At 53.0% G+C, this 15,186-nt stretch overlaps 2 long non-coding RNA genes across 2 annotated transcripts in view; both read right to left on the reverse strand.

Annotated features, from left to right (window-relative positions):
• The window catches only part of LOC132670126 (uncharacterized), a 277,363-nt gene that overhangs the window by 224,167 nt on the left and 38,010 nt on the right, over positions 1-15,186 (reverse strand). The gene's annotated exons all lie outside the window — the stretch shown is intronic.
• On the reverse strand, positions 121-9,211 carry LOC145715536 (uncharacterized). Its single transcript, XR_014137753.1, has 3 exons — positions 8,872-9,211; positions 8,284-8,376; positions 121-412 (listed from the first exon to the last, which is right to left on the reverse strand). It is a non-coding gene; the product is annotated as an uncharacterized LOC145715536 (long non-coding RNA).

Raw genomic sequence — 15,186 nt, forward strand, 5'->3', positions numbered from 1 at the left:
AATCACCCTTTGGGGTCTTGACTTTCCCTTTGAAGCCCCACTTTTTTTTTTTTAATTTACATTTATTTATTTATTTATTTTTGAGAGACAGAGGGAGACAGAGCACAAACGGGGGAGGGGCAGAGAGAGAGGAGACACAGAATCCGAAGCAGACTCCAGGCTCCAAGCTATCAGCACAGAGCCTGACACGGGGCTCGAACCCACAAACCGTGAGATCATGACCCGAGCTGAAGTCAGACGCTTAACCGACGGAGCCACCCAGGCGTCCCAATGAAGCTCCACTCTTACTCGCCACATGGGGAAACTCTAATTTGAAAGTCGGTAAGATCCAGGGGCACCTGGCTGGCTCAGTGAGTCGAGCATGCCTTTGATCTTGGGGTCGTGAGTTCAAGCCCCACGTTGGGCGTAGAGCCTGCTTAAAACAAACAGAGAGAGAGAAAGAGAGAGAGAGAGAGAGAGAGGGAGAGAGAGAGAAGAGGTAAGACATGATAGACCTTTCATTCGTTGAAAGAAATTCAGCTGAGACCAAACCCACTTTGCACTCCCTGCTGCTTAGGTGATGGGGCGCTGTGGTCACAAACGTTCCACGCGCTCCGCCCTGCGGCCGGTCCATCTGGTCCTGGAAATGATGAACCCTGGCTCTGCCATGTTCGAGTCGGTGACTGCCTGTGGGCACGGAGCTTAGGTCTGGGACTGTGACTTTGGGGATTTATGAGGACTTACATGAGAGTCCCTAAGAGGGCTCCAGAATCAATCAGGTGGTTTGGGCAAGCTCAGGACCTCGGGAATGCCTGAAGATAGTCATGCAGGAGTTTAGGTTCTGAACCACTGAGCCAAATGAGAGATCTAGAATGGCAGGTCAGGGCCCAGGCTGGGCTGTTTCAGGACCAGGCAAGAGCAGGTTAAGAGGGCGTCCCAGGCAGGAGGTGCGGTCAGGGTGGGGTGGAAAGCCTCTCATCTGTGTGCTCACTCTCTGCAGCACCACTAAAAGGTCCTCCCTTGACCTCTGTGCTCCCAGCTATCCAGGCGCTGGACGGCTCCCTCAGAGAGAAAAATTTAGGTTGGCCAAATCTTCTTCTGGCTGAGCCCAGGGAAGGGCTAGAGGCCTGATGGGGGGGGGGGGGGGGGAGGCCAAAATTCCAGTATCAGGGAGATTCACCATCAGACCCGGAATGGCTTCATTCCTGAGTCATGCTTTCCTACAGACTTAGAGCACCTCCCCGCACTCATGTATTCCACGAAGGGTGGTTTCTGATCTTAAATGGTGGACAAGGAAGACCTGGAATTTCCCTCTCGCTGCTCATGAGCTCCTACTCACCTGTCAAAACCCAAGCCAAAGTGCCCAACCTAAAACCGAGGTCCCTCCATTACCAAGCCGTGTGTTTGTGGAACTCTTCCTCATTAAGCTGAGCACATCAACAAGGACTTTGGCTTATGTATGACCACATTCCAAATGCTGAAGAAATCATGATTGACTAGAAGACCCCATAAAGCAAGGACAGGCCATGCTGCCTGACTGAAAACGTGATTATATCTCTCATTCCTCCCAAATAACCCAAGCATCTGCGCAGCTGAGGGGGGCAGGATGTTCCTGTTTGGCAGGGACTGCTCCCAGCTTTGATGACCTGCCTCAACCAGATGGGTATCTCTTCTAAGTTATCATGTGTACATACCCTGCAGGGGGCTGAGGGAGATGGTTACATAATCTAGGAAGAGTGCATCAGCCGGGAGCAGGAGGGCCCTCCTCTTCTAGCCATGGACCCCTGGCTCCATTTAGGCAGTTTCCTTCTATCCTCCAATCGCCCCACAGCTACCAGGCTCATTGGAAACAAGAATCCCTGACACGTCAGAGAGCCCCTCTTTGGGGGGAGGGGACTCTTGGGGGTAGAATCAGCTCAGAAGGGAATGTGGCCGCTCCTATCTGGCAACAGGCCCTGGGGCCCTGCGCTCTGGAGGGTCAATTGGTGCATTCCACCCCTGAGCAGTGTGAACCCCTGTCACTCCCCCAGCAACCCAGGTGAAGTGAGGTTCTTGATACGCCAGGGCACAGGGGACAGCCCCACCTGTAGCCTTCCCCCTGTAGCTCAGGAGTCTCAGGGCTCTGGGGCACAATCCACGTTACCAACAGCCTCCCAGCCTTCCACTTGTCACTCTCCCAACCAACCACCTGCACTAACCCCCAAACTGACTCTTTCCTTTAGGAAGATAATAGCATCAGTGCATCGCAATCAACAATTAGAGAGGACCTCATAGTTCACGATCATCTGGTATCTCACTTGATTCCCTGTATCCTGCTTTGAAGGAAGCACCATTCTTTCTACCTCACAGAACAGAAACTTGACTCTCGGAGTGACTTCTCCAAGATCACTAGTACAGAAGAAATCTGAACCCCCTTCTATCTAATCCCAAAGCCTGAAAGAATTCTTTCCAAGCACCCCATCTGTGTATTTTATCGCCTTTGCTGGGCAAGCACTTGGTGAGGAAGGAAACACAGCCTAATCAATCCCCCCCAGAACAATGGGGACAAAGCTAGAACCCCAAAAAAGGGCAAGAGAGCAAAAGACACACATGTCAAGCTGCACTCTTAGCCCATATCGGCAACTCCTCCTTGCCAAGCCTTACCAGAGTGGCGGTCTGCCAACACCAGCTTCAGAACGAGGACCTGCAGCCCCTGCCCTCCCCAGGGAGACTCCAGACACCTGGCTTGAAACACACAGCCCAAGACTGCAGGCCATGGGACAAGGGGCTGGACGTGTGTGGCAGGACTCAGACCGCGCCGTGATCAAGCACGTGGACCTACAGCATGAAGCCCTGGGTTCAAATTCCAGCTCCGATCGTTTCTAGTTGGGTGTCCCTGGGCCTCAGTTGCTTCCTCTGTAAAAAGGCGGGATAGCAGTGGCTCTGTCAGGGGCGCTGTAAGGATGAAATGAGATCATGCAGACTGCTCACTGCAGGCTGCAGCCTTCAGGCTGGGTTGTAAGGTTGTGCGCTGCAGAAGCAAGGGCATAGGTCTGGAGGCAGGCTCCAGCCAGAGCATGGCTGCTTTGAAACCTTGAGCCCAGTGCTTTGAAACTGTGACTCCAGAGCTCATCACTGGGATGGAGGTACTCCCAAGGTCACAGTCATGTAGGGGAAACGCCCTGCACCTGTAAAGTGCCCCAAATCTACTCATTCCTTCCCTTCTCTCCCTTGGAATGTGAAATTGCCTGCAGAAAACATCTAACCTCTGGCTTTGGTTTGTTATCCAGAAGAACACATGGCTTTGTATAGGCCAGACACTCAACGAATAAATGAGTGTTCCCCTGGTGAGGGGAAAGGGGACAATGGATAGGCCCAGGGTGCTGATTGGGTGGAGGACAGCGGAGCAAGAAGGCAGGCAGGGTAGCAGGCAGGGGACGCTGGGGGAGGAGCAGACAGGGGTAGAGGACTGTCCTCTTACCTCACTCAGGGAGAACGGAGGACTGAGACAAGGCCAAGAGGGCTTTGTTCGACCTGCCATGTGTCTGCTGCTCACCTTGTGGTAGCCACCTGCTCTTCTCTTTCTAGGCCTGTTTTCTCTCTGCAGAATGGAGTGCTCTAAAAGGCCCCTCCCATTTAGAATTTTCTAGGATGCTCGGGATCCTGTTTCTCTGGGGCGCTCCCTGATTGTGCTTGAGGAGGACTGGACTTGCTGCTTGTGCATCGACTCCTGCCTCACCTTCTCTACCTCCTACCGCTGTACCCTCCTCATCAGACATGTGGGGTTCATTTGTAACCAGAGTTTACAAGCAGGATCTGGAAAAGCCAGTCTGCAGAAGTCCCAGCACTCGCTGGCTCCCTCCCCCACAGGGAGGACGAGGAGTGGCTCAGGGCAGGGAGACCTGCCTGACAGGTGTGGAGTACAGGGCAACAGGCCTGGGGACTGACACAGCCCAGCCCAGCCGTCCTTGGCCAGCTGGAGGACTGGAAGGGGGCCCGGGCTGGCTCTGGCTGCTCTCTAGTGGGGAGGAGAGGGTGCACCCCACCCCCCCAACCCGTGGCAGGGGCGGAAGTGGAACCTTCTGGGCTTTCCTGATGTCACCTCCCCAACAGGGGCTGATTGGCCCTGGGCTTCCCTCTCCCCTGGGGAAGTCTCTGGGTAGAGTGACCCAATGCCCTGTATTGCAGGCCAGTCCTCTGTCCGGCTCTGGCACAGGGGAGGGGGCAGGCGAGGCCAGGTTGCCCAACAGACAGATTAAGCGTGTGCTTAGGGCACTGGCAGTAAAAGGGCATCAACAGTGTCCTGGTTTTCGTTTGGTTTTTTTAAAGGGCTGATTCCTAGTATTTCAAAAATAGCAAGGAAGTAGTCACCCTGGGAAAAATCAGAACTTTGTTGGACTTCCTCACACTAATTTTAAGATTTAGAGTGGTTTTTATTTTGAGTTTGCATGGAGATGAGTGGGGGGAGGTACACCTCAACCTCCCAGCTCTCTGGGCTGCTTAAAGGTCTTAATCCAGCTCAGGGTAAGTCAAGGATCAGAAAAGGGGTGGGGACAAAAGGGGGTTGAAAAGGAGGCAGCATGTGACCTCAGGCCATGCCTCTGTCCCCAGGAGGGGGAGGGCCTGCGGAAAGAAGGCTCACTGCTATTATACAGGGAAAGCTGGACTAGCCTAGACACCATGTGCAGAGGCAGGTCTGCGTTCCAGTGGAAAAGGTCTTGGGAAACCAGGCTGTGCAAAGGTGCGGGGAGGGTGGAGCAGGGTCCCTCAGGGCCCCGGAACTTGTCCTGGCAGCCTAAAATTCTGACCGCTGGACCAGAGCTGGGATTTGTTCTCCCTATGGGGGCCACTTTGAAGGAAGAGCTGACCACCCATTTCCTGGAAGATGGTTCCAAGGATGGCAGAGAGGGGCCTCAATGCCTCTTCTCCCACAGTCGGCTAGAGCAGGAGCATGTTACCCTCAATCCAACTGCCCTTCTACCCCAACCACACACTTACCAGCAGACATCAGCTAAGCACCAGCTATGAACCAAGTACTTTCCATACATTAGCTAATTTAACCCTCGTACTGTGATGTGGTCACCCTATCCCCATTCTACAGATGAGGAAACAGGCTCAGAGATGTCCATTACCTGCTTAAGAGCACACAGCTGCCTGGTGGCAGAGTGAGGATACAAACCCAGTTGTCTGACCAGCGTGCTTTACCCAATACCACAAATCTCACCCCTACCCCAGGCCTCTGGAGGGACAGAGACAAAGGCTGCCTTCCCCAGCCCCTCTGGCCTGGCCATGAAGCTCTCAGCTTCTGTCACGCGCAGATGCGGGCCCTCCCAGGTTCATTATGGGCAGGGAGACCGCAAGCACCCCAGGGCCGAGAACCAGGACAGGCCACATAATTAGCAGGGCCCGTGCAAAATGAAAACGTAGGACCCCTTGCTCAAAATCATTAAGAACTTCAAGATGACAACAGCAAAGCATTAAACCATCCCTTTCAAATCTGGGGCTTGGTATGACCTCACAGGTCCACGCTCCTGAAGCCAGTCCTGCCCAGAACCCACACTATCCCCGGAACAAACTCCTCCCGTAACTGGGGAAATCATGCAGCCGAGTCAAGTGGGTTTGATTTCAAGGAGCCCTCAGAGCAAAGGTCTTCGGAAGCAAATCCTCCGCTGGCCCAGAGGCCGGGCTTCCCATCCCCAGGTGCACACAACCCCAACTCTTATCTTCTAGGTCGCATGTGCATGTAACCAGGGATCTGCCCATCAGCCCACAGAGCAAATGCTGTCCCAGAAGGGGTGAGGCAAGTGACCCCTGAGGACATCTGAGGGTGCATGTTATGGAGCAAAGGGGCGAGGGGGGCTCTACCCACATTCCTCTTCTAATTAATTCTAGCACCTCTTCCTTCACCTGTTTCTCATTCCATGCGGGAGACACCCTCTTTCCTCGTCTGACCAACATTTAATGAGCATCTAGGTACTGTGCTGAGGCGTCAAGAAAAATACTAATAATTTCACTCCAGAACAGTGCCTGGCCCCTGCCATTCTTCGATGTTTGTAGAAGCGGTAGAGGGAGCTTCTGCAGGATGAGTGTTAGCATCCTCCCCACAGCCTGGCAGGCAGGCATCACTGCCCCTCTTGGCCTGGGAGGATGCTGAGGCTTACAGTCACATGCAGAAGGTCCCACAGCGACTGAGCAGAGAAGTCCTGACGGCTTCTAGTGCAAGCAGCATCCAAAGCTGCCAGCAGAGAGCCCTGTCTGACCCAAGAGAGGGCCCATAAATAGGCAAACACTTTACGAGAAGCCCTCCATCAGCCCTTTGCTGGCTTCTTCCCGCTGCTCTCAGTGGAAGAGGCACCCAATCCTGTCGCAGGTGAGTCCCTCCACCTGTGCCTTCCCTGTCCCAAGCCCTTCTCTGAGCGTTTTCCAGGCATTTACACATATAATCCACCCAGCAGCACTATGAATTAGGTATAATTCTCATACTTATCTTCCTGGTGGGGAAACTGAGGGACAGAGGGGAAAGCAAGTAAACGGAGAAGCCGGGATACAAACCCGGGCTGTCTGGCTCCAGAATCCACGCTCTGGGCCATTACACATCTCTGGAGGCACCCTGCCTGGGTTCAACTCCCAGCATACCGGCAGCATCACATGGTAGCTTTATAACCTTGAGCAAGCTACTTAACCTTTCTCTGTCTATATCCTTCCTCTGTAAAATGTGCATAATAACGGCACCTACCTCCTAGGGCTGTTGTGCGGACTGAGCAGGTTAGCATCTATAAAGCACTTAGACCGGTGCCTGGCACATAGGAGACACAATGTAGATGGCGGCTATTTTAGTATGACTCTTCAGTACCCTGCACTGCTTCTCCTGGATGTCTCCTCCCCTCTTGGGGGCTGTCACTCATTCATTACCATCCCCCTTCTGGTATATTCAACCACTCCTTCTCCACTAGCTTTTCCCTATAGATGTGCTTATGTCTCTCTCAGTGTGCACCAGAGAGACCCCACCCACCCGCCCCTGGCTGCCAAGGTCTCCGCTTCCCTTCAGGGCCAAGACTCTGGGGACAAGCTGGGTCTTCTGCTGCCCCTGCACTCCCCCCCCCCCCCCACCTCCATCCTGCACATATTGCTCTGGTTAGGGTCTCCGGGGACCTCCCTGCTGCCGAATTGAACGGACACCTTTCCGGCCTGATCTTCCTCCATCTAGGCCAGCACCCAGCCCTATCCACAGCATCTCCTTTGGCAGGCAGGACACTCTTTCCTGTGGCTGTCCTCCCACCCCTCCGGCTACTCATCTCCTCCCCCAGCCCTGGAAGGTGAGTGCTCCCAGTATTCCACAGCCTTGTCATTCTGCCCGCTTTCCCTCAGGGACCTCTTGCAAACTCACGCCTCCGATGCCACCCACAAGGAAGACAACCCCTCTTCTGCTCCTGCCCAGACCTGTCTGCAGAGTCCAGACAGGCATGTCCACCTACCTACCTGGCATCGCCCCCCCAGTTGGCCCATGGCACCTCAGGCAGTGTCCAAAAGTGACCAGACCTCTTCCCCTAAACCTGCCCCCATGCTGCATTGCCTGAGGGCTAGCCCAGCCTCCTTCCTTCCTCTGCCTGTCCCTCATGCACCTGAGTGCATCTCACACTGGGGCCTGCCTTCCCTCCTCCCAACATCTCTGAGCCCCTCCCTATACCACTGCCCTTCCTTACTTTGGCTTCAGCACCTCCTGCCTGGATCCTACCATCGCCTTCTAGCTGGTTTCCTAGCCTTCGTTCTCTTTCCCGGCTAATCTAGTCCTCACACTACTGCCGGAAAGTAAACCAAACAGCAAATCAGACTGTGTCCCTCCGCTTGTATTTTTCAAAGGCCCTTCAGGATTAATTCCAAGCTCCTCAGCTTGGCTCAGGAGGTCCTGCTTGTTGGACCTCTCCCCACCCACCAGCCAAACCAAGCTAACTCCTTGCCCTTCTCCAATGGAACCGTGATCTCCTGCCTCCTAGTCCCCTTCCCCCCACCTCTCTCCTTCCTTTATAAGCCTGACCTTCTGGAAGGGGACTTTTCCAGTGCCCCAGATGGGACAGGCCCCATCTGTGCTCCTGGGGCCCCTCGGTCAGAGCACTTATCCGTCCTCTGCCCCTCCCAGCACTGGGGGCAGGGGCATGCGAGGGAGGGAGCACCTGGGCCAAGCAAGAGTAAGGGCAGCAATACTGCCAACATTCATTGAGAGCCTTGCTGACTTGCATTATGTGTTTTAATTCTTCCAACATCCTTGTGAGGGGTAATCCCGTTTCACAGGAGGACCCTAAGGCCCTGAGAGATCAAGCAACTTGCCTGAAGTTAACAGCAGAGTCAGGATTTGAACCCAGACATTAATCAGTTGGTATCTGTTGGGCGATGAGAAGCACTGAAGGAGAAGCAAGAGGACTGGGGGAACAAAAGGAGAGGGTGCATCCTTTCAGACAAGCAACAGCCTGGGCTCTAGGTGTCTCCCACCGCCTCTGCAATCCTGAGGGAACAGGAGCCCTGCTTCAGGCACTCAGCCTCAGTGGGGAGGAGAGAGAGCCCTGGGAAGAAGTCACCGGCAGGTGGGACAGGAGATGAAGGGATAAGGAGGCTGCAGGCTCTGACTCAGCTGCTTCCCAGGGAGAAGGGCTTGACCTGAACCATGTGGAATTAAGAAAAGTTGGTGCAGGCTGTCAGAGGCCCTCCCTTTCCCCAGGGCGCTGGAGGCAGCCAGCGGCTTTGGCTGGCAGACACCTGCTGACCCCTTCCGCCTCTGTGGGGGAGGGGCACGGCGGCCCACTGGTAGGAGCCGGTTATGTGTGGGCTGTGCCTGAGGCTGACCAGGGGCTGCAGGGTGCCAGCTCTCCCAGCCTGGCTGGGGCTGGCCCTGCCTGCCAGCTGAGTTGTTCCACTCACCCAAGTGGCATGGAGATCCTTCTGGGGCAGGACGGGGCTGGAGCCGGAGAAGCTGCCTCCGGGCAGATGGCCTGGCCAGGTAGTTTAACTGCCTCCCCGTAATGGGGGGCAGGGAGCCCACAGCAGCTCTTGCTCTGGGGTCCCCACCTCTTCCCCTTTCCTGTCCTGCCCTGGGGAGCTCCCCGGACACCTCTCTCTCCGTCCCCTAAAACGATCCTAATGCTAGAGGGCTCCCTCACCCCCAGCGAATTGGGCTTGTTGGCAACTCCCCGAGCCAGGAGTCTCGGGAGTCGGTCGCCTGACCCTGGCCAGACAGAGCACTGCGGGCCTACAGCTCCAAGCCGACGAGGAGGGGAGGGGCGAGTTTGTAGGAGGTGGTCACGTGACCGTCTGGGCCGAGACCCAGGGGCGCAGAGTTAATTCCTTCGCGTTCACGTGGCCGGCATTCCACAGCTGCCTCTCCCGGGGTGCTGGCCGCCAGCGTCGCCCCGGCTCCCCCAGCGACCCAAACCTGTTCTCCGAGGCAGCCGGACCCCCTGGAGTCGCGGCTCCTGAGCCACCAACCCCCGTGGCCTGGATTTCAAGCGCTCAGTCCTTGCGACAAAAGCCAGGCCTCCCTGGAAGGGTTTGCGTTGGGGAAGAGTGAGGCAAGAGTGAGGCTGGGAGGGAGCGTGGGGCTAGGGGAGCGCGAGGTTAGCCTCCAGATGGGAGAGGAGGCCCGCGGCCAGGCAAGGGCAAGTTATTTACAGCTCTGGCCTTCGGTTGTGTTGTCTGGAAAATGGGAGTGATAATAGTACCTACTGTGGGTACTTTCCTGTCCCCGGAGAGTAATGCAACAAGCAGCCATAATAAAAGAGAAATAGTATATGACAATGCCTGGCCGGCTGTCTGCTCCAAAGGTGTACTCAATAATGTTCCTCCCTTGCTCTTTCTTTTAGCCACAGGTTCCTGGTCTGTCACCTAGGGAAGCAGTTGAGCCGGCTTCACTGAGCTGTCTGTGGTGGGTGTTGGGAGAGAAAGCACACTGCAGGAGATACCTGGCCTCCATGGCCACTGCCCCACTTCTCCCCACCCCCATTCCCTCCAGAGAACCCCCTACACCACACAGGGGAGCCCAACACATCACAGTGGTGCAGGTGCACTGGGTGTGGGCCAGGGACACACACACACACACACACACACACACACACACACACACACCCTTTGTCCGGAGCCTGTGAAGAATAACAGCTAACCCCTGGCTGTGGGGTTAGGAGACACCCCAGACTCAGATACCCCTGACCCAGGTCCGGCTCCTTGCCTTGGACCTTTTGTCTTGTCTTCGGCTTGTCTCGGTATCTACCCCCAGAAGATACATATTATAAACCTTAACTTCTTTGTGCATCTAATACTAAAAGTATAGCCCAAATAACTGCCCACAATGCTTCCCTTGGGAGAGCGGGACTGGAGACCTGGAACGGGAAGGAGAGTGACCAACTTTTCGCTGAGCCTCTTTTCGTGCTGTGTGATTTTCTTTTTCTTTCTTTCTTTCTTTTTTTTTTTTTAACCATGTACATGTCATATCTTTTTAAAAATTAAAATACCCTACCCCTGGCAGAGGGAAATTGTGGAGCCAAGGAATCTGGACTTTGTCCTATAGGTAACAGGGAGCCAAGGGATGTTTCTTAGCAAGGGTGTGACATGCTCAGATGTGTTAAAGAATTGACTACTCCGGAGCCGTGTCCTGGAGTGAGCAGCGACTACAGCCAACAAGAGACCAGCTGGGGGGTTGGGACACTCCGCTTGCGTCTGGCCTGAACCAGGGACCCATTAATTGGGGGTCCACAATCTGGTGCTCACAGAGAGGTATGCTTTCCTGGATCAAACCCCAACACTAAACACAGACTTCATAGAGACTGCACACGACCTCTTATACCTTATATCAATCTCTGATACCTGAGACTCCAAAAGAGACAGGACAACCAGGCCAAGCTCAAGAGTTCATTGCCACTTCTTTTCCCCTAACTGAAGCAAGAGCGCCAGGGAAGATGGTGGCTCATGAGGCTGATGTTCCGCATCAGAAGCGATGTGCCCTAGAAATTAGAATCCCCATTTGCTTCCTGCCCACCTCTCTGTTCAGTCAAAACTGAGACAGAGGTGCGCTCATTCTTTAAGTTTGCAGGTAGCACGTGGTTGAGGGAGACTTGAGAACAAATCTTACTCTGACTGCACATATTGTCTGAACAGCACCACTGCGTGTCCCCAAAACACTGAGCCCAAGAAACGCCCTCTGCTAGGGCATCCCGGCAGCCCCTGCTGTAGGCAGTCTTGCTCACTGGCACTGGCCAGGCTCACACTGAGACTCTGGAAGATGAAAGGGGGCTGAGGGACGGGTTTAAGCTCTGAGCCTGGATTTCCTGGGCCCTTAGGGTCAGAAGTCAGAGGCATTTTGCTTGGAAGGACATAGGAGTCCTGGGAAGAATCCAGGCTGCCCTGGACTTGAATAACATAACAGGGATGCCCTTGTGTATTTAACCTCTCTGAGCTCAGTTGGCACATCTGTAAAATGGGAATCATCACACCCTCCTCCTAGGCTGGCCTAAAGCTTGGATGGCCTAGTGTGCACCTACCCAGCACATCGCACAGCACATGGGGTGCTCCTTGTCCCCTTTAGTTCCCTCTGTCAGTGGGGAGACACAGCCAGGCAGAGGTGGGTGACAGGAAGGGAGGAGAGAGGCCCCAAACTAGCTCACTGGAAGGCAGGAAGAGTCCTGGTTGATCTTTTTTCTCTCTTCCTACTTACTTCTATGCCCAGATGCTTGCTTATCTGTCTAAATCATCAGAAGTTTCTGATCAGCAAAGGGGGAGGTGGTGCAAAGACCCACAGCTCAAAGGTCAAGAAAAGACCACTGGCTCAGGTTCCTCTCACATTCACAGTCAGGAACCTGGAAACTTCTCTGAACATCCTCGTCCCCAAGTGGAATGGCTACAAGAAACCAAGGGACAAATAAATGCCTGTCCCTAGTCCTCCAAGAGTTAGTGAAATCTCTGAGCCCCACCCCATCAGGCACTCACAGTCCTTTGCCCGCCTTGTCGTCGCCTTTTCTCATATACTGCTCTGGTTAGGTCAAGTGTCCTTACTTTATTTTTATTTTATTTAATTAATTAATTAATTTATTTATTTATTTATCTATTTATTATTTACTTACTTACTTATTGTAGGAAATGTCCATCAGAGCAGTTCCCTTATAGGGATTTAGTCCAGGCTCTGCCACTGTGTGACCATAGACAAGTTACTTCCTCTCTCTGTGCCTTGGCGGCCTTATCTTTATAAGGTGGATGGACTAGACCTAAGTTCCAACCTCAGGTTCTGTGGTTGGGCTTTATATGCGCACAGACTCCTCTACAAATCAGGGAACACTGGTTGTATCCCAGAAGGGAACTGAGCATGGGCAGGGCCTTTCGCACAAAGAAGGCCTTACGATGGTACCATATTCCCCTTTGCACCTTCTGAATTTTTGAACCAAAGAAATGTTTCCTCTATTTAAAAATAAACACATAAAATTTATATTAAAAAGGAAAGAAAATGTATGCAAATTCATGTGTGTGAGGGCACCTGTACATTCTGGGGAAGGATCCATCATTTTTATCAGATTTTTTTCTATGGTGTCTCTGACCTCAGGTTTAGAAAGCATTTCACTAGATGACTGTATGGTCGTTCCCGGTTCTCATTTCCTGGATTTGATAAGGTCTGGGAGAAAGCAAAAGTGAATTTGAGTAGTCACTACCTTAACAGCTTGGGCTAGATGCACGTGCGAATGCACCCATGAATCGTACATTTGGTAACGCGGGCATCCATGCCCACATGAGCGGAGTGGGTTCACATGTGAGTGCAGGATGCAGTGGCTCTCTGATGGTGCAGTCTTCAGAGATCAAGGTCAAAAAATGACCCCATCAGCCCATTCTCTCAAAACCCTCCTTGCCTTACCCCTGTGTCCTCTAAAAGAAACATCCAACTTGGATTAGCTGTGCCAACAATGCATATAAATAAACACAATATGTATTATTAAATGTTGGCCACCTTGGCTCTGTGGGGGAAGGCAGCAAGAAGGACGGGAAATGGCAGAGATGGGGAAAGCCAGGGTGAACTGGCGATGAAGAAGCCTAGGCTCATCCAGACATCTCCATCTGAATCTCTGAAACCCGTAAGAATCCTTTCGTGCGGGAGAAGAAAATGCTTCCTAGGCGCGCAATGCGGAAAGCTTCAGGGAAGGGGGAATCTAGCTGAAGGATCAAAGCAAGACTGGTTAAGGCAACCAGACTAGCGGCTGAATGGGTCTGAGGGAGGAGAAAGGTCACATGGTTCCAAAAAAAGAGAAGAGAGAGCCGCCATTTAACAAATGGCCCCTGGCTATGGTAAACTTTAATTAACTGTGCCATTATAATTCACTTCCAGCCAGAGTTCCACCCAACCCTTGCTCTCCCTCCCACTCCCTCCCTCCTCTCCCCCAGGCCTCATCAAGGCAGGCTTCCTTAGTGAAACCAAACTGGCGGCCTTTGCTGGATGCCTCATTATTACAGCTACTGCCTCTCCCGCTAATAATGCACCCAGCAACAAGAAGGAGCAAACTCCACTGTTCTCAGCTCTTAATGACAGGCCCCTTTCCTACCTATGTGCACTAAAGCGAGGGTCTTGTAATCCTAAAAGTTCCTGAAGGTAATACCATAGCAATGAAGACACAGTGGCAGGCCCCCGGCAGCAGATGTGCACACAGAGGCAATAACAGGACCAAACTCCCACTTGGAGCCACTGGACTATACTCGCAGGTCTATGTCCAGACAGGTAATCCACACATCAAAGTCCACATGCGCAGTTCAATGCCATGGCGGCACCCACGGCTCCTTCATTCCAATGGTGGTTAAAATACACCCATGACACTCTCTCTCTGTATTCTCAGGCTCCTGTGCTTTACCCATTTGAAGAGTGTGTGTGCTGCGAGTGGGGGTTGGGAGCACCTTAGAGGATCTTCCAGGCGAAACATGCTTGGTTTTTATTAATGAGCTTATGAGAAAAGCCAACCCAGACCTTTAAGTGAAATGCGTGATTGGTAGCCGCGAGGATGGGTTTTAGAATTAACTCTTCCTACAGTCTGCTATGCATTATCACCCCCAAGTTAATTACCCCTGAGGATGAAAATAGGTTTCATGACTCATAAGCACCAATACAACACTTGGCAGGAGACGAAAATGCAAGGACACATTTGCAGGAAGCTGACACGCATATCTATTTATATGTGGGGAGATTCTTAAAGAGGTGAGACAGGCACCTCCCATGTACCAGGATTAAGAGGCTGCAGCAAATCCATCAATTGCCAGTTATCCACACCCCCAACACACACACGCACGCGCGCACACACACACACAACACACACACACACACAGAGTCATGGTTTCCACTACTTCAGTGATGGTAGTGGCAAAGCAGGAACAGAAACTAAAAGGGTGTTATTAACAGCGAGTCCCAACACCAACCCAACCTCCACACCGGTGTTCTGGGCTAACCAGTGATTTGCTTTTCCCCAAACATGCCTGCACCCATACCCGCCTCCCTCCCCACCTGCTCCTGCACCCTCTTTGATGGGAATGGGTTGGAGACACCAGGTCTCCTCTCTTGTTCATCTATTCCTATTCCTCACCTTGATGGGACTATCCTGGGCCAGCCCAAACAGCTCTCAGGACTGGGGTGTGACCAGGAGTGAATTTCAGATAGGTTTTGTTTTGCTACCTCCCTCCGTTTTCTCCTCTTCCATTTGCCTCCCACAAAGTACAAGGTCCAAACCAGGTTTGTTTGCCTTGCCCTAGCTCTGGGAGAGCTCCAGTCTGGTCTCAGCCCAGGGGGCTCAGAGCTCCGAGGGACATTCCAGTCCTGGTCCCTTTCCCCACCCCTCTGTACCTCACAAATGCTGCCCAAAAGTTGACTAGACGAATACTTGAATTTCTTCACCGGTGGGAATGGGTTTTACTTGATGTCATAAGTGACCTTTGCCTCAGGAACTGGATTTGGCTTTTCTCCTCCTCCGCTCCCCACAATTCTCACCAGCTAAGTGTCCAGCCTTTGGAAGTACTTATCATAAAGAGAAGAAACAGGAGTGATGAATGAGGTGGCCCTGCTTTTCCAATACATCAGCTGGAAGCTGCTGGCAACTCTCCTGGCTCAGTCCATGCTTGTGTTTCCCTGTTGCCCACACCCTTCATGCCTCCACGGACAGCTCCCAGCTCTCTGGCGTTTTTGCTTTACATGTGGCCTGATTTCTGCCACATCGAAGAGGCAAAGCA

This window comes from Panthera onca, chromosome B3 (assembly GCF_046562875.1).
Source record: "Panthera onca isolate mPanOnc1 chromosome B3, mPanOnc1 haplotype 2, whole genome shotgun sequence".
Classification (NCBI taxonomy): domain Eukaryota; kingdom Metazoa; phylum Chordata; class Mammalia; order Carnivora; family Felidae; genus Panthera; species Panthera onca.